The sequence below is a fragment of the Linepithema humile genome, chromosome 6 (genome assembly GCF_040581485.1).
Source record: "Linepithema humile isolate Giens D197 chromosome 6, Lhum_UNIL_v1.0, whole genome shotgun sequence".
NCBI lineage: Eukaryota > Metazoa > Arthropoda > Insecta > Hymenoptera > Formicidae > Linepithema > Linepithema humile.
In genome coordinates, this window is record NC_090133.1 from 16,104,395 (window position 1) to 16,131,128 (window position 26,734).

Below are 26,734 nucleotides of genomic sequence, written 5' to 3' on the forward strand. Positions count from 1 at the left end.
GAAATAAACATCGTTTTGCAGGCTCGTTATGCTCACACGCTAATCTATGATACAATCAAGGATAAGAAAATTATTTCTCTCGGAGTATATAAATTAGCTAATGCCTGTGTCTTATCACGAAATAATGTCGTCATCAATTCATATTAATATTATTTTGTCGCATGTAATTAGTAAATATCTCTTTAAGAAGAAATCTTGAACGTATTCCTTTCAACAATAAAGCAAAGGAGGAAATCACGAAGAAAGAAGTGCGTATTAAGATTAATATCGTGTCATTAATATCTCTTTAGCGTTGACGACTTATTTTTAATTTATGACCGTTTGGCATTCATGAATGCTTTCTCTCTCTCTCTTTTTCTTAAATTGTTTTCTAGAGTCGACTTTCTGCGCACCCGGTATGCAGACATCATCTGCGAACAAACATGTGGATCGAAAATCTCTTGTGTCGAAAGCCGGATGGTATGAGAGAGCCTTGACTTCGTCGTTCCCTCTCTTTATCTTCATTTTTTTCGCTTTGGCGCTCTTCGCGGTCGATATCCGGTGCCCGAAGTCTACCATTCCTTCGATCTTTATTCGCGCAGAAGCGCTTTCGGAACATTAACCGCGCAACTGCTGTTTAAATTCCCTCCCCGGCTCTCTTGATCGAATCTCTCGCCTCCTTCCCCTCCCTCGATTAATCATCCAATTTACGAGGCTTGATAGAAAGCAGTGTCGATCCGGCGACTTATCGCCGATGATAAAATGTACATAGAAGTTACTGCGCACGTATACATATATTGACACGCGCGTACATCGGACAGATTGTGTCCGAACTCGTACAAGCAAAATGTATCCTGCAATTTTTTAAATAATTACTTCAAAGCGTTCAAACTTTTATCTTCTTGTTTATTGAAATGTCAAGCATATCATATATTTGCACGTCACACTCGTACGTTAAAGCAAACGAGATTATAAGATTTCGATATGCCTTTAAATCTTGCGGGGACAATTGTCAAATTCTTTTTAATACTACAAAACAAGCGGGATGAGAGTTTTCCGTCTCATCGTGCACGAAACGAAAAAAATGAACACGACTTATCGCCGTATTTTGCAAGGCCCATTTTTCAAGAATGACTTGATAGAATATCCGGAGCTAATATGCCGCACATATATACGCCGGCATCGATGATTACACCGCTGCGGATGAATGGGTCAGGTATATAAAAGGGGCGTGTAACTAATCCGGTGTCGACGACATCATTACCAACCTGACGCGATGCGCCTCGAGCGTGTAATTAATATACACAGGTTGCCCGTAACTCAATCAACAAGAATCCCTCGCCTCTCCCCCGCCGTCCCCCCTCCTCCTCCTCCTCCTCCTCCTCCTCCTCCTCCTCCGTCAACCCTTCTCTTTCTCACTTTCTCTCCTTCTCTCCCTCGCTGCACTTTCCGCCTTCTATGGCTGCATCGACCGCCGGCGCGAGAGATATCGACTCTCAATTCCTCCGCCGACGCCGATACACGTATAAAGCGCAACCGAACACCGCCGGAGCCGCTCTGAGCTTGGCACGCGCCGAAAGCCGATTCGTCCGTTTCCACGGCCGGTTGCCCGGCAATTTGCCGGCTCGCTACCCCTGCAAAAAAGTTACACAAGGGCCCCCACATCCTTCGGCTTTATTTTACTTCACTTTCTTCGCAACGGTAGTTTTTGCGCGCCACCGAACGTGTGCCCGCGAACAGACGGGACATGCAGGAGGTACATCGTTAATCGGGATTCCCAACAGAGCATTTTGCGTGTACATTTCGTGCGTCGTAACATTGATACCAGATATGGAAGGTGCTCATTAAAAACATATCTTAACTTTGGCTAATTATCTTTTAAGAGAAGTAATTAGAATAATTTATGGCAGATTCGAGCATGCAGATTTTAATATTTCAATAACGCCGGTAATTATTTTCTACTAAAAGCGGCCGATAAACCGATAAATATTGCGGTGTCTTTATACGTTTCGCCGTAACAGCTTTTAAAAATGATTCCGTCTCTGATTAACAATATTGTGATTTTAATAATTAAAAGCAATACCCAATATCGCGTATTGATATTCAAAGCAAATATATAGCATACGCGTGACATTAATCTCATACTTTCTCCGGAGATCGGTATTTCTTTTTATTATAGAAGAAAGCCCGCGATATACGCCCGAAGCAAGTTGATTAATCCTTTTATAAACATTATAAATGTATTCGCCGCACGGCGCATTAAGCGAATGTTGCACAGCCATGTACGGCCTGCCGAAGAGTAATGCACGGATGTATATATATATATATATATATATATACGAAAGTAATTCGATACATGAGTACTTTTTAAACAGGGCTCTTTCAAACGCGAGTATCTCGGCCGTCGCCGTGCGTAATTAATCGGTCACGATACTGATAAATCAAGAGAGCAAGCAGAGTTAAGTATCCGCGCGAATCCTACTTTTCTGGCTCGCAAGAAGAGAATTGATTCGAAATACGGATCGAGTACCGTTAAGCGCGCGCGGATAAATGATCGTCTGACTAGTAAAGCACGTGCAACGCTCAAATCATTGCAATGAGAATGCGACCTCACGTTTATCGATCGTTTCCGGTCGGTTGAAAACACGACGATGATCGCTCCGCAGAGGACAAATAAAAATCCGATTAAATTAATTATTTATCATTTGCCAACCGCAAACTTTTCCTCGCCTATTGAAAGTAGATCTTTTCACCAATAACGGAAAATATATTAATCAATGTTTATCGATTAAATTTACGAGCTTCGATATTAAACATCGGCGTTTAGTAGCAAAAATTGTTCTACAAATGCAGCAATCACTGCTTAGACGACACTTTTTGAAAAGAAGTAATTAGAATAATTTCCCGGAAATTGGACCACGCAGATTTCGCGGATATTTTAATAACACCAATAATTACTTTCTACTGAAAGTGGTTGATAAACCGATAAATACTGCGACGGCCAATTTTGGAAACCTCATCGATAAATCGTTATCGGATCGGTTTCTCAGCTGGCGCGATACCGGCGAAAATTTTCGAGAAACCTGTTGGCCGAATTGAATTACAAGACCAATTACAGAGGAACTTTCGCGTGGTCCATTGGCTTTATACAACGCGTTTGGTGGCAGTAATACGCATACGACGCTAATGATACGACGCACTACTCGCCTCGTGATTGCTTTGCTACATATGCGAGCAGTTTGAAGCCTTTGATCCGGTGCCATACTTCTTTGAATAGATAAACAGTTTATAATCTATGTTATTGATACGCATTGATTTCGAATTAAAATTTATTATTAAGAAAGATTTACTTACAAAATTATACGCGGAAGAAATATAAAAATTTATGCAACAATTAAAATGAATAATAATATGATGTTGTGTTCTGAAAAATAGATTCAATTTGAATAATTATTATCATTCGATCATGAATCGATAAAAAGCACACCAAATTAACGAACACTTTATCATAAATCTCCTTCGAACTGCTTTTCTGTTCAAAATATACAAAGTTGGTATAAATATTGGCCAATTAATTAAATCTCATGAATATTTCATGGCGGATCAAACTTTCCACGCTTTTTGCGGCAAGCAGCATGAGTGCTGCGATGCGAAATCGCAAAATTACACACGAGGTAGGCGAGGAGCAGAAGCAGAATGCGACGGTTGAATGTCAAGCTTCATCGTAATGCAATTTAAGAGGCGGCTCCTTTTTTGTTATCGACCAGCGACATGACATGATACTAAAATGGCGATATAAGGAACAACGCGGATCGAGTCAGCGCGACGCTCTGCAGCACGACATTTTATGACTTGTTTGGGTGAATTTAAGCATAAAATTGAAGCCCGACGCACCTGTCCTTCAAGGCTTTCTTGCTTGGTGTTTTTCTCATCTACATAATGCAAACATTTTTACTTAAACGATTGCACAATACATTGTAAATAATCGGCATTTTTAAAAAAACTTTGAAAACTTTTAATTAATTTTTAAATTAACTTCACTTTAATGCGGAGTTTATCTCGCTCTTTAGATTAGCTTCTTAATAATATAGTCAGCTGATTGTATCTGATAATATATTTTTGATGCTTAATACATTTCGTTGAACGTAAATTGTTTAGCTGTTTCCCGATGTGATAAAATATGCTTTATTTTTATTTATGATGTCATTACTTTTGTGGCTGTATTGTTGAATATGCAATTGCTATTTCCCAATATGATAAAATATGCTTTATTTTTATTTATGATGTCATTACTTTTGTGACTGTATTGTTGAATATGCAATTGCTTCCGCTAAATAGAATGATATATCTGCCGACTTCGAAGCGACACGTGTTGCCTTCAGGTGGCATACGGGCCTCGTTCTAACTAAGTCGGACCATCCTATGCGACTTTACAGCTTATTCAAAGTAGTGGTCAAATTTTACGCTCTATTAATCTTCACGTTGAATCTTTAAGAAGTTGATGCAGCCAGCCATATGACATGCAACCTGGTGATCTCTCAAAGTATAGATTTGACAAAGGCAGTTTTTTAAATTTAATAGATCATAAAAATGAAAAGAAAAAAACAGAATGTTAAGTATAAATCGTCGATAAGAGAAAAATATGAAAGATTCGGTGAGAAATGAATTATTCAAATTGAATCTTTTTCCATAAATTTTTTCTTAATATTTCTTTTAATTTCAAAATAGACTTGTAATTTTTTTAGCCTCAAAATAATTCTGATTGTATCAATAATGCACAATGTAGTTATCTTTGCTATTTTTGCTTTGAAAATAGAAAGGATATAAGATACATATACATGTGATACTATATTTTGAGATGCGCCACGCGGCAGATGAAATACAGATGTATTTTGTACAAAGCATAAAGTGACCGCAAGAATTATAGCGTAATGATGAATCCAGTCATGCGGCACCTGCCACGGCATGACTGATTTTTATTATTGCGATTCATACACTTCTTCGTGCGTAATTGCGCTCGTAAAAATATGTACTTTCTATGTGTGCGGAGTAGTCATTGTGATGCAGCCATTAAAATCGGCCAATTAACGTTGTCCGCGTGTTAATAAAATGTTAAGGTGACAAAGACGTATTAGCGCAAGCGTAAAGCGAGTTATGACTTTGTTTTACGACCGCCTATATGCGAATCGGTAGCATAATTGAGCGGATCGTAATCGATGCACGCGTATACGCAATAAATAAGTACGCAAAACAATCGTATATTTATAAAGTCGTGAAAACATTTCATCGATTTTATCGTTACAAAGTTGTCCATTCAATTTTACTTCGGTTGCGCTAAGCAACTCACGTAAAATAAACACATCTCGCATGAAATTACGATTATCGACAGCGCTTTATACTGCGTGTGCCGGACATCGTTTTTTTTTTTTTTTTTTTTTATTTTTCGAAGATAATGTATCCAGCGCCAAAGTAGCGGGAAGGGGAGAAGAGAGAGAGGGGATGCAGCGGAGGATATTATGGAATTGATTGACTCATTTTCTCTCGGATGAAAGCACAGGCCAAATTGCGCAACTTAATTTGCGAAGCTCCGAGAATTATTGTGCGCGAATTAGTCCGACGTCGTCATTATTCTTAACAATGCCGTTGCGCGCGCAGCAGCATAATTTTTAAGGGTGAATATTAATTCGATCTCTTTTTACAGTCGGCTGAAATCCAATAAATGCACTTGAAAACGTTCTTGGAGAACGCTTTGATTTTTGTTTTGCAAAAGACGATGTGTCAAATGAGCGTGCTGGCGAATTTTCCAAAATCGAACGTAAAACATTAAAAAATCCCTGCGAGGAATAATAACAAGTTCGAAGTGGTACAGTTTCAAGTGCTCGTTACCGACGTGAGTGTCGGAGATGGGCTCGCCTTACTTCGCCGAGATAAATAGAGCCCGCGAACGGTGGTGCACTAATTACATGACGGAGTTGAAATTGCTAATTATGATCGGAGCGGCCGAGCAATCGGGGCTTGCCGGAAATTTTCGCGAGCGAAAAGAAGACCGAAGACGTTGAGAAGGTTGCACACAACCGCAAAACAACGCGCCAGCTTCGAATTAACGGTTTTCTGATTTAATGTTCCGTTGCTTGTAACGTTTTCGGATTGTCCCGAGAACGATTCAATTACGTTCGATTCTGCGTTTGTGTATACGTAGGTGTGCGCAATTATACTACGTCCATTTCGTGGACAATATTTGAAATCGCGTAATCGGACGTGATTAATAAAAAAAAAAAAAAGACTTGGCACAAGCGTTACATTTATCATTTGTGAGAGTATCAGAACTGTCTCGCGAAAATGATTAATTAGTATGCCATGACACCGGACGACGCCATTTACACGGCTTGCGGAACATTAATTCAGGAATTCAAATCGGATTATTCGAAGCGAGGAGGCACACCGAGCAGCATGCGGCAGGAAGCGTTAGATTATGGCCTCATCGAACTCGGAACAGGATGCTTGTATTTGCATACGATTATTTTCCAAGTCCGGATTTACGGATCGAGAGTATCGTGGCCGAAGAACGGGGCAGCGATCGAGTGACCGTAGGAAAAAAAATTGAAATTAAATCGCGTCGCATTATGTTGAACAGTGTTTTATTGCGACGCGCCACGACGAAGTATCGCGGCGAGATTGCCGCAAGAACTTTCAGCCGCTTTCTGTACTTTCGTGGAAACAGCGATTGACAGCGTCCTTCGCCCCTGCCGCGACTCCCCGTCATAATTTTCGGCGGAGTACAAAAACGCGAGCATTTCTGCGGCATCCAGCGAGACACGTCGTCGATATAAAAGTCCGGACGACCGAAGACGAGCGCGGTCGCTTCACGCGGAGTGAAGAAAGGGCGGTGGACGAACGGCGACGCGAGATGAAAGAAGTGCGGCGGTAATTATCCCTGAGTTATTCTCTCGCGGTGGCATTGTAAGAATCGCTACCAAAACAGCAGCTGCCCGCGCGCAGTCGGTTGCATTCCCGGCAGCAAGTTCCTTGCTCGCGTGTGGCGGCACGCGAGAGAGAGACGACGCGAGCGGGAAGAAGGGCGAGAGCGAGGGTAAGGGAAAAAGAAGCGCTCCGCGCACAGGTGGACGTGAGAAGAAAAGGTTGATGCGCGGCAACATCAATCACTGCATCACCGCTGCTCACTTATCCGCAGATCCGCGTATGTGTCTCTCGCGATGTGCAGCCGACATGAAATGACCGCGTTTCACGTAGGCGCAGCGCGCGTGCGCTCGCGCAATTTGTCGGGCTTCGCATCTCGCGTTTTGAATTTTTTTGCGAGCGGTCGATATATTTTCCCTTCTCGGCGAGCGAAGCGGCGTCGACGTAATAAGCTCCCGCCGGACGAAACGATGAGATAATTAATCGCTACGTCCAGCTTCTCTTCTAATTATCACGTCGTGCGTTTATTTCGACGAGCCGGAAGAGAGGAAGAGAGGTGGATATTTTTAATGGACTTTTGCTCAATACACAAGCAGTGCATAATCAATCTTTGTGTCGATTATTTCTCTCAATATTTTAAATGAAATGATGTCCACTTGTGTGAAAAGTGGCGATTTAATTGTCACCGAGAAAAAATGATTTCAATTTGATCAAGGAATGCGTAAAAAATTTTAATTTTAAAGCTTCCGTAATCAATTAGCAATATATCATTTATTACTTCCAATATTGAGTAAAAAAAAAAAAAAAAAAATGTATCGTCGTCGGGAGATTTTCGTGCGTTGGGTTTACTTTAAACTGCGTTTAATATAATACACCGCGGGAATTAGCGCAAAAAGCGGATTACGAAGACGGATCGGCCATCAAGGGGCGTTTCTCCGTTATGTTCGCCTTTTCGAGTGAAACCAAAAAATTGATGGGCCGCAGTTTTCGGGCGAGTTCCGCGCCGAAAAAAACGATCGGTGTCGGCGATGCGGCGAGCGCCGCAAATCGCGCGCGCATGTGACGCGGCGCAATCTCAACGAAATCTCCTTCCGTTCATCCATCACTGTCGCTGGCGGTTAGCTTCCGCGACCGTGCCTGCATTTCACAGGTATGGACAGCTTCTCACGGATGGTAAAACACGCCCGCCGGACCGGCGGGCTTCGTGAGGAAGGCGGGCGGTCGGGGGCTGTACGTTAATCGTGAATGACGACTAAATGCAAACTCAGCCGCGGGCTGCGAAATGTGCATCTTCATTCCGATGAGCTACTTGAGAAAACGTATGATGATGCGTTAAAATATCGTTCGCGCCAATCTCGCGCCGTGGCATCGGAATGTTGCGAGCAGCAGTGTAATTGAATATACATGCCGTCCATTATTTAGCCCTAATTAAAAATGCATCTCTCTCGACTTGTATTTCCATTTCGAGGCGTGAAAAATCGTGAACCATGTTTGTGAAAATATACAACAGAACAATGGTCTGATGTTAAGTTGAATTGTTTTTTTTTTTTTTTTTTTAATTAGCAAATAAATTTGATCAATCTTTTTGGATAATAAAATTAATTTCCGAATGAAATTTTTATTCTACACTGCGATGCTATTAATTCTGCAGCTGTTTGTAGATTTATTGCGCGCGAGAATTCTGAGAGACAGCGTATCGGCCGGTTTGTGCGTTGCAAACATCGGTTCTGTCGATGGCACACATAAGATGCATTAAGACGAACCGAACATTACCGAGCCCTCGCTAGAGGCGATCGAGATTCGCGGTACGCTCGGTCCCGCTGCGTTTTTTTCTCAAGACACTCCCATTGCTGCGCCTTCGACGCACGCGATGCAGCCCCGTTAGCGATCGGGCTTAATTGGAGGCTTCGAAAATTCGACGGAAAGTGAAAATCAGCCAGTAGCAACATGAGCATAAGCAATGGCCGCGGCAAGTGGCAACACCGTGGGTGGAGAACGGTCTCCAACTGCGATTACCAGCTTAATTCTCTCCATTACCGGAGCACTGACCCACATCTCCGGGGCTTCCGCATTCGGAGAATACGAACGCCGAATCGGATCGCGATTTTAAACTGCACCCTGAGTCGCGCTCCGATTTGCAAAACCGGTGTGTCGAGAAGGCTGATCGCCGATCGATCGATCGTACGGGAAGATGAAAAAAAGGAACGTATTATGATTTCTTTTACTCGGACGGGGCACGATTATTGAACTGTTTAAAAAATTTGCTTCTCTTTTATTTTTACACATTTTATTATTTATTATCTCTCTCTCTCTCTCTCTCTCTTTCTCTCGTGCCCTTCTCAACGCTCATCATCGTGTTATCGTTCAAGTAATGTAATGAAAACGCATTATTAACTCTCTCAAAAGATATTTTGCGTGTCGGGCGAGAAATTTGTAATTTCTCCCCTTACGTTTTAATCATCCGCAAGTGCAGAAAATTACTATACTTCATATTATACGTGCACCTCGCGTCGCGCGTAAAGCAGTGAGCGAACACAATCCAGCGCGCAACTCCCGGTAATGACATTGCTACCATTATAACATATAAAATAAGATGGCGTATTATACGCATATTAAAGTGCCATCAGCGTCGAACGCCCAAGGGAGTCCCTCTTTGTCGATTACCGTGCACATATCATGGAAATGTTGACTGCCGGATATAAAGACATTGCCGTTAATTGCGCGTAAAGTATATCGGGTTGTGCGAGCGTGCGCTATAAAGAAAACGTTTATGGGGGCGCCCAGTTCGCGCAGTTTACCGAGTTTGCAAAACCGGACGACGAGATCGCACGTTCTTTCCTGCTGCGGTCGAAGCTGAAGTTTCACTGCAATGTGCGGAAAGAAGATCGACGAAGGCCGCCGCGCGATTATCGCAGCTTAACGAACCGACCCGTTTTAACGAACTCTCGGGAACGCACGAATGCGGAATCGGTAAAATTCGCCATTCGCACGGCCGCGGTGAAGCATAAATATTTCCGCGAAGCCGGAATAGTTGGCCCGAGGGCGACGCCTTATTTATTGGGAGCGACGATGCGCAAGCACGCTCACTAATTGACACGTAAAAGTCGGACGCTATCGCAATAAAACTGAACAACGTATCGAGAAAATGGCCATGCAAAGATTGCAGCCGAAAGCATAAAAGGTTCGTAAAAATTTCAACCGTTTTTCGGCTTCACAGAAGCAATCCCGGTAATGCTGATATACGACACGAATAACGGCGATCGATCGCAAGCGTTTTCGCAAGTATTTTTATGTAAGAGTAAAGAAATATATGCACAGTTACTGAGAGTAAGAAAATTTTATTGAGTATAATAAAATTGATTAAGAATAATAAAAATCTGTTATGCCTGCGTGGGAAATAATAAATTGCACAGCTTTATTCTAACCATTTTTACGTTTCACGTCATTAAAATATCGTATAAAATGCTTCGAGGCACAATTCTTCTTGCGCTCTTACGCAATCGGGGACAATCGGCAGCCGTGTGCGAGGCTAGCAGCACGCGCGACACGGTCCGTTACGTCGCGTCGCGTCGCAGCAGGCGCCTTAAACGCGCGTTAATGAATTCCATCCACACCCCCGAAAAGAGCGACAACAGCAGCAGCAGCAGCAGCAGCCACGTGCACGCACCGGTGCGCGGATGTATCGCCCGATTCCCGATTTCTCCTCTCGTGCGGTGTCGCGAAAAACGCCCGACACTTTCACGGCGCGGTGCGTGTGCGTGCAGCTGTCGCGGCGAAAGAGGCACTCGTTACACGGCGGGGATATATATTCGCGTGCTGCCGCAGGCGACGGGAAACGCGGACCTTCTCGGCTTGGATATCAATTCTCGATCCGAGCGCTCGCGCAATCCGTCCGATATGACGATCGTTTAATTAAAAATTAAACGACGCGCACGATCGGCCGCGACTCTTTCTCGACAATCGCCGGAACGAAACGGTCGTTTCACGGTTTAACGAAAAATTCGACGTCGATCATCTCCGCCGTGCATCCTCTCTCTCTCTCTCTTTCTCTCTCTTGTAACCGTCCTTCGGACTGCTCACGTGTCGATTAAGACATCGATAATTTTATTAATACTTAATTTACGAGCGGCACTTAAAAATTATACGGGCTCGATAACAATAAACGTCATTTAATAACAATAAAACGTGAAACGTGCAAGTTTAACGCACGCATTTCCGACGGATATCGTTTCGTCGTAAGTTTCTTGTCGCTTAATGCCTTGCAGTTACAGCTTTATTCCCGGCGGTGGTTATTTTACGACTTTTACAACAATGTTCGAAAGCTCATGTCTGTGTGATACGCGGCGAACGTAAATTTCGAGAAGATGGCAAATTTTCTTATCATCTTCCATTTGAATGATTTACGAGAGGACTTTCTGTCGCCTTTCACCTCGTTTAGGTGAGAGATAGGAGAGCTTTGCGCGGAAAAACATACGGGCTTTACGGTATATTCGTGATTATTGCTGCTACTTTGTATATTCCGCGTATTATGTGTAAACTTTTTGCATTTATAGATTCAATAAATAAATTAACAAATAAATATATTAATTTTTAAAAAGTTGGTTTTATTCATTTTGTAAGCAGCAACGACTTATGAGAATTTTATGACAAAATAACAGAAAAGAAAGTATTTCTTTTATTTGAAAAAATTTATTTTAAAATCTTAAAGAGTTCTTAGGGGAAACCTTGAAAAATGTTTTCAAAAACAATTTATTATTTATTTATTTCCGCCTTTTTGTGCCGCAATTTGCTTCTCGTATTTCTGCGAATTAGCACATTTTGCACTCTGTTACGTGAAAGGAAAAAAAGGGACAAAGAAACTCGCGTTCTCCAGCTATTCTATTAACACTATTATTATTATATCTTATCGTCGATTCTCGATCTTTTTCATGGCGCGGCAATGAAGCGCGATGTACCGTTCCCGGGACTCGATATTATCGGCACTTTGCAACGTACTTTACCATTCTTACATGTTTCTCGTATTACGAGTAACGTATTACGGGTTTTGCGGCACGCGCGAGTCCGGGCACGTAAACGACATTAGCCTAATTGCGGAGTGGCGTTCGATGCGCGCGAAGGCGATAAATCGTTGCGCCGCGAGAATAAAGGCGGCACCACCCGGATAATGAGATTATCACAATTATCGGGCGCATCGGTATTATTACGCGGGGCGGTCGCCGGACGCGACGTTGATGCCGCGCGATGGCGAAAAAAAAAACGGTTTTTTTTCTTCCCTATTTTCTTTTTTTTCTCTCATCTTCGGTGACGCCGCCAAAAGAGAAAACGAGCCCGCAGCTACGAGGACGACGCGCGCGCGCGCAACCGTGTTTCGAGCTTACTTTGTCCGCGACCGGGCCGCCTGACAATTTGTGCAAATAATGTTGCGAACTCGATCGAGAATGGGTCGATTGTACGCACGAGGAGGAAGCCGAGGAGAAAATCTGCTCGGAGCTATGGAATCGCGTGCAGAGCGAGTGGCGTTTGCGCCGCCGCGTGTTGTGCTACGCAGAGCGTATCGGCTGCAGTCGCCGATCGCAGCATCTGCGAGCGAGCGAGCGCGCGCGAGGTGGGACACACATGGCCAGAAAATATTATTCGACGAGCACGACGAAATTGCGCAACGTGTCGCGATAACATCGGCTCTTTGACGTATCTCAAGGTGGCTACATGATTGTGAAACGGTATTAAACTCCGGTATAATGTGAGCTAATTTAAGAATACGGAACGTCTCGCTTTCCTGACACGATGCTTCTAAGAAGCGCGTCACGCGACATTTGCACTTGTAAAGTACATTCAAATACAGATATATGCATTTATCATTGATTATTAAAAAACTAAATTTTTTATAGGGAATTTTTACATTTTGAACATTTCCCTCAGCTATTCGTTCCATTTCGAACTCGTATTCACAGCCATGTCTTGAAAGTGTTACGAAACAATTATTAAGATCACAAGATTTTCTACGGAAGAAGAAAATTATTTGTACTTCGTAAACTGAAGCAGGAAGTCAAAGTAAAGTGTTACGCGAGCAAGCGCTCTCATTCAAAGCTTTTTGTATGTGAATCGAAATTTTTGCATCGAAAGTAGATGTGAATAAATCAAGAGAGAGGCGGACAGAGGAGCATAAATAAAATAGGCTGAAGGAAAAACGGGGCAAATTCCCCGGCGCGAACACCCGGTCGTTCGATAGATATATTGCTTCATTAAAAAAGAGCGCACTCGATCCGTGTATCGAAAGAGAAACTCGAACAGCGGCTGCTGCCTGCGTGACGCGTGCGTTAAGCGCGCGTGCAACAAGTGGCGCACGCGGTAACAGTCACGCGCGTGCCATTGCGCTCACGATAGTTATCTCACTTGTTTAATGGTCTCGTAAAGGAGAAGGGTTACTAAGGGGGAAGAAAATCGAGACGCTCATAAAGATAGACTCACGCGATTAATGGCAACTGAATGATTCAATAACGTTCAACGTTTGTAAATAAATCTAAAGTAAATTTTAGTAAATCTAAAAAGAAATTTAAATAAGTCACGTATGATACTTTCATATAAAAAATATATTAAGAGAAAGGAATTAATTTTAAAGTACTTATTTTACGTCTCTCAACGTCTCGAAATTGTTTTACGCTTTCGTCGAGTTTTGCACGCCGAGGTTGTTCACTGAATTACTTGTAAACATAAAACCACACGATATTTTATATCTCAATCGTGTTGTTTTTTCAGAGATAATGATTATCGTATAATAAAATAGTATCTCGCTTAGATTTACAAACAAGAAAAAAAATCTTAATACTTTCTGGCAATCTGTGCGGAATCACACTGAATTAATTTAGTCAATTAAAAATTGCGTGATTAATGACGCAAATATACAAAACAAAAATTTTAAAAATTTAACAATTACATTTTGCAAATAATAAGTCAGGTAACAAATTAATAATTAATTAATTACTTTAAAGTTGCTTTATCGGCGCTCAATGCTTATCTTCTCAACATACGAACATACTTTACTTTACTTCACTTAAAAATTCGCAAAAATCTGAATAATTATTATCACGCAATATTTTATAGCCGATGCGTGTCTCAAAAATAATCCGACCAAACGCCCCGAGTCAGCCTTGAAAACATGCAAACACTTTTAACATGATATGAAATATTTTCCATATTACAAGGTATATTCCTTGCGTTTCAAAGTTTAATTTTGACAAGTAAATTACTATTGTATTTTTTTCATATTGTATTTTAAAAATTGTTCTCTGTAAATTTATTAACGTTGTCTAAGATACAAATTAATTTAAACATTCCACGTTTTAAAGTTCTTAGAATGTTTTAATATCTCATGTAATATAAGTGAATAAAAATGCATGCATTGATCCACGCAATGAATGTTGATAAAATAAATATCGTGAAATACGTAATTTAACAAATCACTGATACACAAATTTATACCGAAGTTCTGTCACATGCATGTGACAATTATGTATTTCACGATATTTATTTTATTAATCATGATTAATAACTATCGATAGAATTTATAATTAAAGATTTTTTTCCTCAAAATTTACTGCGTGAGCAATCATGTTTGCAGAAAGCAAGTATTATTGTATAATTATAAGCAATCGGAATTCCATGGCGCGACTTTGTCCTTGTATATTCTATTACCCTGTTATTATTTGCACGGTGACATTCCATTGCGTTTTGTGTCGTTTCCTTCTGAATGTAGTACGTATTCCTGTGATAATATTCATGTTATATCTTTATCATATATGTAAATATGACAAAGTACGCGTTGAAAGTGTCGTATAATGTATCGCGCGATAATAATTATTCGGATTTTTGCGAGTGAATAGTATTCTCATATTGAGAAGAGGAGGATAATTTTTTATAATAATTAAGAAAATATTATTTAATTACTTTTAACACACTACTAATTTGAATTTACTTTGTTTTACAGATCAGTTTTGCTCTTGTTCATTACATATGATTAACATCTCTCAGGAGATTTTCGAATGAGCATCAAACGCTAGCGCAGCATTTTAAAGGTATTTACCTCTACTTTTCTATTAGTTGATATTTTAGTAATATAATGATTGGTTATTTTTTATAATTAAAATATTTCCGACTTGATATTTAGTAATATAATAATTGGTTATTCCTTATAATTAAAATATTTTCGATTTTCTCAAGTTTTAATCAAATTTGTAATATTTATAATGATTTCAAACATTTATTAGAAAAGTAGATCATTTAAATAGTGATATAATTATTTTATTAAGTATCTTGAGAAATAATTAAAAAATATAATACGTACTAAATTTTTCATAAAATATATAATTACTTTTAGCACACTACTAATTTGAATTTACTTTGTTTTACAGATCAGTTTTGCTCTTGTTCATTACATATGATTAACATCTCTCAGGAGATTTTCGAATGAGCATCAAACGCTAGCGCAGCATTTTAAAGGTATTTACCTCTATTTTTCTATTAGTTGATATTTTAGTAATACAGGGTGGCTCCGCACGTTCCGGCGAGGTTTTGAGATTTTATAGGAAGTTTGATTCTGAACCAAAAATTTCGTACAAATATGGGTCGAAAAATGCTTCCTTAAAAAGTTAGCGCCCAAAAATCTCTGAAATCACGGTTATTTGATACATTTTTACAAATATCAGTAAATATCGTAAATGTAATGAATACCCGCGTATTCTTCGTTTGAAAAAATTCTAGGCATTTTTAAGCAAATCCAATAAGAATTACTTCTCAAGAGTAGATTATACGGGGTTCTGTGCAATTGCTGCGTAGCTAGACGTTGTCTCATGTTATCTAGGAATGGCTTAGCACGTGGAAGGGATGGAATATTCTACGCGCTGGGGGATGAAGTGAGGATGGCTTCCTCCCGCACGTAAGCGACGCGACGTACCGCGTACGATGCGCTCCCTTTCACGCGCTAAATCACGCGCTAAGCCATTCCTAGACAACACAGAGTACGGGTAACGTCTAGCTACGCAGCAATTGCACAGAACCCCGTATGATTTACTCTTGAGAAGTAGTTCTTATTGGATTTGCTTAAAAATGCCTAGAATTTTTTCAAATGAAGAATACGCGGATATTCGTTACATTTACGGTTTTTGCAATGGAAACGCGGAAGCGGCAGTTCGCGAATATGCTGCCCGTTTTTCCGATCGCCGGCAATTACATCGCTCTGTTTTTGTTGAAACGCACAGGCGTTTGCGGGAAACAGGATCATTTTGCAACTTGTCTGTGGTGCGGAGCCCTGCTCGCAACGCTAGAACAACAGAAAGAGTTGTGAGGCATTTTGAGACAAACCCAAATACTAGTACCCATCGTGCTTCTCTGAATTTGGGTATTAACCACAGTTAAAAGGTCGTTTCGGGAATTGGATATGTACACATATCATTTTACACCGGTTCAAAATCTTTTGTCAATGATATTTGAATTTAGATATAAATACTTCATCAAAAATTCTGTGGACAGACGAGAGTATCTTTACTAGAACGGGAGTGTTCAATTACCACAACTACTGGTACCACATAAATTCTCATCTTCCTCGAATATCTTTTCAGCATCAATTAAATAAATGTTTGGCAGGTATGATTGATGAATACTTAATTGGACCTCACATTCTACGTGACCGCATCAATGCACACTAATTTTTACAGTTTTTGAATAACGATTTATTTGGTCTATTGTAAGATGTGCCATATTAAATCTTTGCTATGACAGTTGACCGCAGTTGAATGGATGCCCAGTTCACAGTGCTTATATTGTTGGAGATTGGCTAAACCAGCGTTATCCGGAAAAATGGATTTTTGGATCAGAATTAATTTTCTACAAGATCCCAAAACCTTCCCGGAACGTCTGAGGCCACCCTGTATAATAATTAGTTATTCTTTATAATTAAAATATTTCTGACTTGATATTTTAGTAATGTAATAATTGGTTATTTTTTATAATTAAAATATTTCCGACTTTCTCAAGTTTTAATCAAATTTGTAATATTTATGATTTCAAATATTTATTAGAAAAGTAGATCATTTAAATAGTGATATAATTATTTTATTAAGTATCTTGAGAAATAATTAAAAAATATAATACGTACAAAATTTTTTATAAAATATATAATTCTTTTTAGCACACTACTAATTTGAATTTATTTTGTATTTTACAGATTACAACTCTCGCAATTCTTATATTCGCGAATGCGTGCAAGTGCTTTGATTGAAAGATTGCTACAAAAATGCACACGCAATTCTGAGCTTCAGGCGTCAAGGAAGCAATGTTCAGGTAATTATATATATTAATTATATTATTATATTAATTATATATTTGTTATCTGCAAAATGTGGTTCATAAAATCAATGCAATGTAACGCACGTAAAATACTTCAAATATTCAGTAAAATATTCAATACAATATTTACAATTTTTAATATTTATAGTTATTAGATTTTTTCAACACATTTATTATTATTTCAAGTAATTAAATTTTTTTATAATTATTTTATTAGATTCTTGCTTAGAAGTCAAATTATTTGTTTTTAACGCTATCTATATTTTTCAAATATTAATTATTTTGAATAATTGCTGCTATAATTTAAATGTATTTTTGTATATTTTGCAGAAGATCGACAGAACATAGTTTTATAATACATGCGTTTCCGCTGCTACTCGTATTAATAAATTAGTACAATTTATTTTCAATGTTATTAGAGTGATCAGTAAGATAAGTGAGATAGATAGTGAGAGTTAAACTCACATCTAAAAATAATGTGAGTTTAACTTTCAAGATTGACATATTACACACAGTAATTCCAGAAGTGAATACTGGGCTTCATCACGCACTAATTTTTACGATTATCTTATAAAATGATAATATATAAATAGACTAATGTTTTTTGGAATTGGACTTCTCAATTAATAAAATTATTTTTTACAAATATTGATAAGTTTCAGAAATTATCAAGGGATGGGTAATTATATACTATTATTGCCTCACCTCCGATTTTTATGTCGAATTGTCGTGTCGCATGATAAAGCAATATAAAAATAGAATATCAAGTTTTCACGTTTTGTTTTTGAATGCTTAAAATAATTTTTTTGCGTTACTATTTTTTGCATTAATATTAATTTATTTAATTGCGAATGCTTAGTCTGAATCTACAAATAGAGCAAGAAATATCCATTTTTTAGTCATATCAATAATATATCCAAATTCCTGAGATCGAAATAGAGAAACTTGAGTCACCTACCACCGAATTTGAAAGGAGGGCTACTCCTCCTCTTCCACATTCACGCTTGTTTTCATCCGGAGACCCTAAACCGGGGGGTCCGTCAACTCGGGAACAAACACTTGAAATGGATATAGAGGAAATCAAAGCTCTTCCCCGTATATCGTCGAATATTCTTATGCCAATCAATTTTCGGCTCGTAATTAGAACTTGCCGCCCCTTGTTATTTTGGATTAACATTCATATACATTATTCTTGTTTGTTAAATAAAGTTCATATGTTTTGATTCTAATTAAAACCCTATTTGTTTATTTCTCTTTCACCCCGCGTATCCGCGACAAGTCTTAACAGGGCCTATACCTATTAACAAGCCCTGCAAGACTCACGTCCTTTTAACGTAAAGGACCCTTCACGCGCCCTTGACCTTGACATCCGCGAAATGATTTACCGCTTGGCCCCGCGAGTCAATAATAGGGCACGAAAACCCGCATAATATTCCATAACAGCTTTTATCTAACTTCCATAATGAAATATCTCCAAAAACACACGAAACCCAGGACGTGATAAATTGACATATTTCATAATCTTACAATAATATTTATTAGTTTTATCAATATAAATTTAAAATTTTGTATTGTAAATACTGTTGATCACACGATCTGTTTTAATCAGACATAAAACGTTTGAAATTATATTTATGTTATTTATATTCTTTATATTCTATATATTCTATTTATATTATATTTATATTTATTTATATTTATTTATATTTCTATTTATATTTATATTATTTATATTCTTTATATTATTATTTATATTATTTATTTTATTATTTATTTTATTTTATAAAAGAAATTTTTGCACATTAACTTCCTGCGACGTCTTTTGTCGGTGCTGTGTTATTATATTATATTTGTTATCATATTTTTTAACACATTAAAATCAAGTAAATCAAGATCACACCGGTCAGACCGCGCCCATCAGTTTGTGCCTTCGCGAATAGGTTTACCGCTCGGTTTCGCGAACAAAAGGATGGACCCTTATCTCTCTGCCTATTATCCACGCCGAAATCACCGCGACCACCTCCGGTCTTCTCCGTCGCTTAGAAAGTCTCCATCGCCTTCTATACGTACGAACTGCAAATCACGATAAATCCCGGACGTCACAACTGGTGTTTTTTAATTTAAATCTTTTAATTTTAATGAATTAAAAATTTATTTATTTTTTAAATTTTTTACACACATCAGATAACAATGAGAAATTTTTTCTGAATCAGCATTTGAATTTGGCAACGATCTGTTTTTGATCTGTTTCAACGGAAAACACAACACGTTCAAAATTATATTTATATTATTTATATTATGTTACCTATTTATATTGTTATTTATATTGTTATTTATATTATGTTATTTATTTTATTTTGTTTGCTCTATACTATATAATATTTGTTAACACATTAGATAAATCAGATAAAATCGAAAAAATGGAGGCTCAAAGGTGGTGTGGAAGACTACTATTAGCTATTATAAAACTTTTAATTAGAAAGGTGCGCGTGCATGTGTGTGTATGTGTGTGTAGAGACATTTAGTAAATAATAAATAAATTATTAATAAATAAATACCTATCGAGTCTTCCAATCGGATGCCTCTGCCTAGACCTGAAACAAAAGAAATAAGATTAGTAAACACATAAATATACAATTAACAAACATTTTTCTATTTAATAAAACTAATTACTAATTGACAAAATATTAAAATTAAAATGGCTGTCTCACTTAGATGCCCCGTTCACGCCGCTCTGGCAAAGCGTGCAAAATAAAAAGAATAAAACGATTGTTACTCGCTGGAACGCGTCACCTCCACTGCCAGAATAATTCTAAATTGAGAATTCCAATTCCAATTCCAAAAAACACTAGTTTATTTATATGTTATTAGTTATATATTATTATATAAGTTATATGTTATACAGAGTGTCTCAGCGGGACAACCGCTGTGTACAGCGTAGAGCGCGTTAAACTGAAGCCATAATTTTGAGTATAGTATATTACTGTATATTTATATTATATATTATTTATTTTATATTTAATATTTATTATTTATTTATTTTATATATTTTTCTAATTGTAAATTGATTTTATTTAAAGATTTTATTTAAAGATTTTTTATTTTCTTGAAAAATTGAATATTACATATATTTTTTTAAATCTTTGGTTTTAGAAAATGTTTAGAGCTTATTGTTATTTTATTATTTATTATATAATATTTATTTTATTTATTTCTTCGCATTCTAATCGTAAATTAATTTTGTTTGAAGATTTTTTATTTCCTTGAAAAATTAAATGTAGACGGAACGATCGAGACGGTCAGGCCGTGCCCATCAATTAAAGAGGCTAATACGAGCCCTGCACACTGAGGCGAGAATAACGATGCCTAAAAATTATTCCGAGGCGGACGCATAACGTAACCGCATAACGTCTAACATTCTGCTCCCTCCAGATTTTCGCGTTATAGTTAAAAAAACCCCACCCCCAGTTTAGTCGGAGTAATCTTATACCGATTACACTAACTGGCTCCAACAAATTTGTGAGAGCCACTTTGTGTACACCCAACATGCACCTGTGCGGTGTACTGAGCCCAGAATATGCAGCTCCAGTGAGGGACTGCACTATTCAACCAGCCGAACATACGACACCCGAAATGTGCAATCGGTGCAGACCAGCCGAAATCGCTATTAGATACCTTCTTGGACTAAGTGTATTTTCATTTTTGTTTTTTTTTGTTGGTTCCAATGTACATTGTTCTAAGTTATAAATAAAGTTCCTATGTACATACTTTTCTAAATAGCTCTCTCTCTTATTTAATTTTATTTTTTTCGGCGTATCTGCGACGGATCAACCAGGGCCCTTCCTTGTTAAAAGCGCCCTATGTCCTAGTCAAAAGGACCTTCCAAGCGCCCTTGCCTTCGACTTTAGCGTAAAAGGTTCACCGCTTGGTCCCGCGAGTCAAGAATAGGGCACTATTTCACGCATAACATTCTTCAAATTTCTTAATAGTATCAATTTTTTTTTCTTTTCACATTCCAATATCTTAAGCCCGCATTCCCACAAATACAGGACGTAACAAACTGCTCAAACATTTCGAGTTCTTGAACCAAGCATTGATCCTTTCGAAGCCAGAGGAAGTTACGGTCCTTTACGACTCAAGGCCGCAACCGAAAATTATTTTTAATAAATTATTGCCGCCAACCTTTCGGCTGCGGATCTTAAATCTACCCGAATTGATAACGATAAATTAATGATAAAGCACCCTAATTGTTTTGTATTTTAATCTATAGTCGAGCCGGCCCGACTTAGCCCGCGAGACGTGCGTCCGTATTTTATCCGCATTAGCCCTTCCGTTCGCGTACGCTTAGCGTTCGGCCTCGCGAATTGAAGATATCCCCTTTATAGCCACCCCTTTTATATTACCCCTTATTTATTAATTTCCCTAATTCTCAATCGTGCCTATCAACCCGCCCCCTTTCTCTTTGTTTCCGCCGCGAGCGCGCGAAAATAGCGAGGGTTGAAAACCCGGATGTCACAAAACCAGAGATTTAAAAAAATGTTTACAGCCTATTGTTATTTTATAATTATTATAATTATTTATTATCTTAATAAATTTATTTTTTATTGCATTAATTATGCATATTTTTGTCTATTAACATGTTTTATGTCGCTGATTTTATATAATTTTTTATTTATGTTGTATTTATTATATACCTATTTTTGTGAGATATATATGTATATTACATATAAGTTATATGTTATTATATAGATGTTATTATTTTGAATGGTAATTTGCTTGCACTTAAATAACAATTGTGATTATTTATGTAATCTTAATATATTTTTAAGGTTCCCAGCGTGTCTATAATGCCGAGTCTCCCTTCCGCAATGACTACTCCTCTTCTTCCTCGTATTTCCTCGTCACCTATCATGTCTCCCTGACTCGTGCCGACTTCATCTATATCAGAGCTCGGAATTATTTCAGCGACGGTATCCGATAAATGTTAGGTTCTTCTCTTTTGAAATTAATAAATATTGTATATAAGACTCTATCCTGGTAGAAATTCATTCTGGGCCTTATTATGGCCCCGACTAGCTTGTCAGTCACCAACTCGGGCATGATACTGGCGAATTAGTCAGGGCCACACACGAACTCGTCATAAATGGCTGTGCCAGCGCCACAAATTCACCGCAATACTGGGGCGACTGTGGATTGGCACTATCTATCTATCTATCCTTTCTAATTTTTTTAGATAGGTTATGATTTGGTAAACAAGTAAGGCCCAAACTTTTTTTTTCCCGGCAGCAAAGACTGGCGAACGCTTACTGATTAAACATAGCGCCAGACTAAATATCATTCTGGGCCATACTATAGCCTTTCTAAATTTTTTTAGATAGACTACGTCTTGGCAAACAAGTAAAAGGCCCATACTTCTGTCTTGGCGTTAAACTGGCAATTTCTACCAGGGTAGTGATTAACAAAATCAAATAAAATCAGTAGGAGCGTAAAGAACCACAATACTAGTTCTTCGTGCGAAGGTTATAATATATTAATTTAAAATTGTTTACATCAAACGTTTCTGCCTGTCATCAGGCCTTCTTCAGTGTACATTAATAAAAAGAAAAATTCGCTCGCAATAATTACATAAAGTAAAAGATGTGGAAGACGTATTAATAATCCTTTTCAACCAAATTGTTCGGTAATAAATAAGTTAGGATTGTATTAATTTCATGATGGTGAAGAGCTTGTCCACGTAGAGAGAACAAGATTGAAAAGCGAAGAACAGATAGTGGACAAGCTCTTCACCATCATAAAATTAATACAATCCTAACTTATTTATTACCGAACAACAATTTGGTTGGAAAGGATTATTAATACGTCTTCCACATCTTTTACTTTATGTAATTATTGCGAGCGAATTTTTCTTTTTATTAATGTACACTGAAGAAGGCCTGATGACAGGCAGAAACGTTTGATGTAAACAATTTTAAATTAATATATTATAATCTTCTCCTTTGATCATTAAAAATTAAAAAAATGTATTAAAAATATTTTTTTTATTTTTAAATTTATTATGTGGAAATATTTTAATAGATTTCCACGTCACTCATGAGGTACTATTGCTATTAAAGAAAAAAATATTTTTAATAAATTTTTTGAACATTAATCGAATCGGATAGCGCCGCTCCTAAACTCGGCGGCGCTGGCCCTAGCGGCTGCTTCTTTTCTGTAATCAATCTTCTAAAAATGAAACAAAGATAAAAACAATATTCCTTAATTATATTATAAGGTATTATAATATTATGTTTATATATTATATAATATTATTATATTTTTATAATTATAATATTATTATATATTATAATAATTATTATTTTTTATTATATAGATAAATTATATTATTTTACACCTATTAATGACAAATAAAATATAATAAAATGTAGTATAATAGGGTATTGAACTCTATAATATACTAAAAACGTTGAAGAAAAGTGGATGGATTGAATCGTGAAATTACAGGAAGAAAAACGTTTAATATAAATAATATAAATAATAATATATTTATATTTAATAATATAAATTTCGAATCTATTTACAACAAATAAATGACATACCTGATGTTCGTATGTTTGATGCTCTTATGTTCGATGACAAAATGTTCGTTTCAATAATGTTGAAATGTGTGATGATAAACCTTGCAACGGCTCTTTTCGCCTCTTATTCCTAATTATTGGTAATTTTGGAGCCTATAACTAATTTTAAATTGTGATGATAGATTTAATTGTAGTCTAACATGTTTATTATACTGTGCGAGTCTTATTTTGATTAGAGCTCAATATAATAACGGTATTTATGGTGTGACACTATTATGACGGAAACGATTTATGATCAAGTTATTTTATGGAATTAAAGATAAAGTGTCTCCAATTCAAGTTTGTAACTACTTACTTTTAAATATTGTCGTTAGTAGTACCTTAAAATGATCTCAGTTTTGTCAACAAGTGTCATAGTAAATCTAGTATACCTGTATATTTATATTTATTTATATTATATATATATATATATATATATATATATATATTTTATATATACTTATATTATTTATATTATATATATATATATATTTATTTATTGTATATTATATTATATATTTTTTAATATTATTTATGTTTTTAATATAATTTACAACTCGTGGCGAGCGATTCGCGGAAATTTGGCTCCTCTTTCGAGAACTTTCAGATCTAGCAGAATGTGATGTAAAACTTCCTCCTAGAATGTCCTCGAAAGACGAAACCAATAAAAGAAGGATGCAAAAGGAGGCCAATGAGGAGGTCTCGGTTTTGATTAGAAGTAGAAATTAGATTTTAAGAATGTATTTGTTAAAATGTTGAAAAAATGTTTGTTATATTTATTTTTTTGATAAATGTTTGCATTTCTTCAATAAATCTGCAATTAAAGAAATAAATAAATGAAATTTTTTCTATAATAATTGAATTACTTATTTTTCAAACATAAATGCATAATACAATAAATTTGCAGGAATAATTTTTTCAGATTTGCCACAAATTTTGAAGAAACGAAGAATGTGAATTTTGCTTTTGCATAATATTAAAAAAAATTTCTTTTAAGCAAATGTATAATTCAAAAAATTATTTACAGATTAAGTGGAAAGTCAAAGCAAAATGTTACATTACAAACGAGCAAGCTTTCTCATCCAAAGGTTTTACACACTAATCATTCGAAGATCGAGAGCAGATGAGAGTAAATCAAGAGAAAAGAGCAGATATAAGAACATCATAAACTTTTATCATCTTTAAAAGGAGACGCAAAATAAATACCAGGTTGAGATAACAGGTTAACATAAATAACAGGTTGAGAAAGAACAAGGTAAATATTTCAAGATGCATACGTCGCGCATATATATTTATTCTTTATTTGTTTTATTCTGTCAATTTTATACTGTATAATACAAAAAAAAAACATTTAAAAAATTAGAATACATATATAAAATATATATCAGCAATTTGTATATTTTATACATGTGATTCTGATTTTTAAAATGTTTTTTGTTACATAAATTACAAATAGATTTCTATTTCGAATTTTGTCGTGAATTATTGATTGTTTAAAGCGAGCTTCAATTTGGAAATTTAATTGCTGACACGATAACGATTATCATTCGCGATTTTCGAGTCTATCAATGAATGCGATGGAAACAGTTTCGAGTGTCCTTAATATTGAAATCGTGAAATCGGCGGGTTGCACGGATTCGCCAAATCTGCTTACTCAGTACCAGTACGGCACGTGTTTCTCGAAACGTTTCGGAAACGGGACGGACAAAGAAGACGGATCAAAGTGAACGGCACTCGTGCCTTCGCGGCACGGCAGCTGTCTCTCGCTCGCGCGACCAACCTTCTCCTTATTAATTAAACCAGTACACGCGGACGTACAGCAAGATCCCCGCAGTTAACGCTGCCGCTCCCTGGCTTACGTCGACGGTGCTGAATCTAATTAAAAAATCGTCCCTCACGAAAGTCGAAGGCCGCACGTTGGGCGTAAAAGTGAATATATTCGGCTTCATGCTTGCGTTACGCGATTGCCGTTTCGGATTAAGCGCTTTTCGTGAACGGTGCCATGTGTCGGTGCATACAGCGCGTATTTAATTCGAGTGCGTAAAGGTGGTAAAACATTACGAACGTTTTATTCGTTCCGCGACGATAACCTGCTCGTAAATTACCGCATCGACGCAAAGTCCGTATGCGCGTAATTTTTGCTTATTGAATGATATACAATTGATGTTGTCAATTAAATTAATGTATTTTTGGTCTCTCCAAAAAAATTGCAATATCAATTTTATAGCGCAAACGCAACATAAAAATATGAAATTAATATTCTAACTTTATTTTTGATTGAAAGATTTTTTTACGTGAAAGAAGCTAAATAAAGCTAAATAATATTAATATTCTTTTATAAAATAAGACGATTTAAAAAAATTCAACATGTATAATTCTTATTGATGAATGCTTATTTAAGCGATATTATGCAAGCGGATGCAATCTTTACGGTACCCAAGATCTGATATAACAGAAGATCGACTTGTTTATGTGTCGTCAACATAAAGAAATAGAGAGAGGAAGGCATAAACGGATCGAATAATCGGCGTTGTTCGTCAAAAGTGGACAAGATGTTGTCGAGTCTTGTAAAAAAAGCGTACCACGTGCTGCAGCGAAAGAGCCGTAAATGGCATTACAGCTGCGAGCGTGCGCCTCGCAGCGGGAGGAAAGAGAAGAGGAAAAAGAAGAAGAAGCGCTAAGGTTGGAGCCGCGGATCAAATATTTCGGTCTCGGTTCGTTTCTCGAGTCGCTTTTGGACATACTTTAGCACCGATCCGAATGGAATCGCGTGTCTTTTGCGTCGCCGATTCCCGGTATACAATTACACGTAAATGTTTCATCTGTATCCATCAAGCGAATATTAATTTCACCATAAATCCTGAACGCAGGGCTAATACTTT

The 26,734-nt window shown here is 37.2% G+C and overlaps 1 long non-coding RNA gene across 8 annotated transcripts in view; it reads left to right on the plus strand.

Annotated features, from left to right (window-relative positions):
- Positions 1 to 26,268, plus strand: part of LOC105670434 (uncharacterized) — a 139,786-nt gene extending 113,518 nt beyond the window's left edge. For 6 of the 8 annotated variants that reach the window (XR_010890830.1, XR_010890831.1, XR_010890833.1 and 3 more), the window contains 4 exons: positions 14,882 to 14,969; positions 15,306 to 15,393; positions 17,117 to 17,232; positions 17,569 to 19,371. This is a non-coding gene — a long non-coding RNA (uncharacterized lncRNA). Of the gene's footprint in view, positions 1 to 14,881; positions 14,970 to 15,305; positions 15,394 to 16,389; positions 16,537 to 16,607; positions 16,820 to 17,116; positions 17,233 to 17,568; positions 19,372 to 24,879; positions 25,108 to 26,253 lie in introns of those variants that run through there. The other 2 variants (XR_010890836.1, XR_010890837.1) reach the window with 2 other exon arrangements.
- The last annotated feature ends 466 nt before the right edge of the window (positions 26,269 to 26,734 follow it).